This window comes from Salvelinus fontinalis, chromosome 42, assembly GCF_029448725.1.
Source record: "Salvelinus fontinalis isolate EN_2023a chromosome 42, ASM2944872v1, whole genome shotgun sequence".
NCBI classification, from domain to species: domain Eukaryota; kingdom Metazoa; phylum Chordata; class Actinopteri; order Salmoniformes; family Salmonidae; genus Salvelinus; species Salvelinus fontinalis.
Genome location: NC_074706.1, coordinates 23,189,219 through 23,191,628, shown reverse-complemented (window position 1 = coordinate 23,191,628; position 2,410 = coordinate 23,189,219). Strand labels below are relative to the sequence as shown.

The window sequence follows — 2,410 nt, the reverse complement described above, 5'->3', positions numbered from 1 at the left end:
GTGTATGGGCTTCAGGCAGAAGTCTTCACACTTTTTGATGCATTTCAGAACTGCAGTTTCCTCTGCTTGGAGCAACAGTGAAGTGGGCAGGGCAGTATGGATTTATTATCTTACTTCTGCAAGCAGAGTCTGAACATCAGACAGGATGGCATTGTCTCCCTCAATCGGTGCAATGGCTGATCTCATTGGAGGGGTGTATGCTGGGCAAAGAACATTCAGAAATGTATTTCAATTAGAGGTCGACCGATTATGATTTTTCACCGCCGATATTGATACCGATTATTGGAGGACCAAAAAAAAGCCGATCCCGATTAATCGGCCGATTTTTTAAAATAATTATATATATATATACACACACACACACAATTTTGTAATAATGACAATTGCAACAACACTGAATAAACAATGAACACTTTTATTTTAACTCAATATAATACATAAATAAAATCAATTTAGTCTCAAATAACATGAGAACATATGTTAAAATGAACCACCAGCTTTCATGGGTCTTCAATATTCCCAGTTAAGAAGTTTTAGGTTGTAGTGCAGAAAGTAGAGCTTGTCTGCATGGTCCCCTGTCAGTCTGCTCCTCCGCTTATCATAAATGATTCCCACCTCACTGAACACTCTCTCGCTTGGGACTAAAGAAGGTGGGGGACAGAGAAACTTCTTTGCCAGTGGAGCGAGTGATTGAAGTCTGTCCTCATTCTGCTTCCACCACTCCAAAGGCAACTCGCTCTTTCTGTCAGGCTCTGTGAGGTAACGCTCAAACTCAATTTCAAAACTGCACTGGACTTCAGCCCTGCCCTCTTGACTTCCAAGGATTCTAGCGTAGAGGCTGTCCACCAGACTGGGTGGCTGATCTACTTGGACTCTTTGCCTTTTTGCACCTGGATCTGGGTCATCCTCTTCACTCGTCCCATCTGCTGTGGCTCTGGGATTTGGTTTCCTTAGTAGGTCAGACTCCTCCTTCAGCCACTCTTTTGCTTTCTCTAGTGCTGTCCCTAAGGTGAAGGCATAGCTCTTGTAACATGGATCCAGGACAGTTGCCAGCACCAGGCACTTTGTCTCCTCGGCCTTGGAGAACCTCCTTGTCAGACTGCCCAACATGGTCTTCCGTAAAGTTTTGATGCCTTGAGTGGAAGAACCCTCCTGCTGTAGCATCAGCACCGACACACTGGGGATGATGCATGCTGCTGTAGAGTTGGAGTGGCTCATCTCCAGTGTCACCTCCTCCATAGGTGCCAGAGTCTCAATTAGGTTAGAGACAATGTCCCACTGTGCAGCAGACAAACTGTGCAGCAGATGCTGTATGTGTCCGTATTCACCTGCATACACATTCAGTGCACGCCTCTGTTCAAACATCCTCTGCAACATGTGTAGTGTTGAGTTCCAGCGAGTTTGAACTGCTTGGATGATGTTGTGTTTGGGAAGGCCAAGCTCTTCCTGAATGGCCCTCAGCCTCTGTTTGGCCAGTACAGAGTGGTCAAAGTGAGTTGCACAGCTCTTCAACATGGCAATAATGTCTAGCACAGCTCTCTGACTGGATAGGCCATCATTAATTACAAGCTGTAGGATGTGTGCACTGCAGCTGAAGTCTGGAAGCTCTGCCAGTCTCATACCTTTCACCATGTTTGCCCCACTGTCCCTGAGGACCAGCACTACACGTTCTGTGTGGATTTCCCAGTATTCCAACATGGTCAAAAACATCTCTCTGACGTAGTTTCCTGTGTGTGATCCATCCATAGTCTTGACATTCAGCACAACCTGCTTTCTTGTCCAAACATTGTCAATGAAATGTCCAGTAAGGCTCATCAGGGACTCTGTAGTGCCTGACCAGCAGTCAGTTGTGAATGCCATGTGTGGAGCGTTGACTGGTGCCACCAGATTCTTCACTTTCATCACAACTCTTTCATGTGTTTTATCTAGCATTTCTGTGCGAAATAATTTTTCATCTTTGATCCTGTACCGGGGTTCATCAAGAGTAATCAGCCGCTGAAAACCAACGTCAGACACCACTGTGAATGGCTGGTTGTCAGTGGCAATCATCTCAATAATTGCTACATCCATCTTCTTGGCCCTTGGGTCTTTGTCCTGCTTTTTGCTTGTTTATTAAAAAGTTGTAAGATTGTAGCCTGCGATGTCTGTGACGTGTCTGTATCACTTTTTCCTTGTGTAGAATTTGCATTTGCTTTTTTCATCATTGCTTCCTTATGGGATTTTGGGTGGGTGTTCTTAAGGTGATTCCACAGGTTAGTTGTATTTTTTTATTTAGCTGTTGCTGACCCCATGCTTAGACCTTTATCACAAATAAGACACCTTGCTTTCCCTGGTGCCAATTCCATATAATAGTCCCACACTGGTGCTCTGCTTTTCTCTGCCATCTGTAAAACACACACACACACACACA

The 2,410-nt window shown here is 44.9% G+C and overlaps 1 pseudogene; it reads right to left on the bottom strand.

Moving 5' to 3' along the window:
• Nucleotides 1-510: 510 nt before the first annotated feature.
• On the bottom strand, nucleotides 511-2,410 carry LOC129841179 (zinc finger BED domain-containing protein 4-like; annotated as a pseudogene).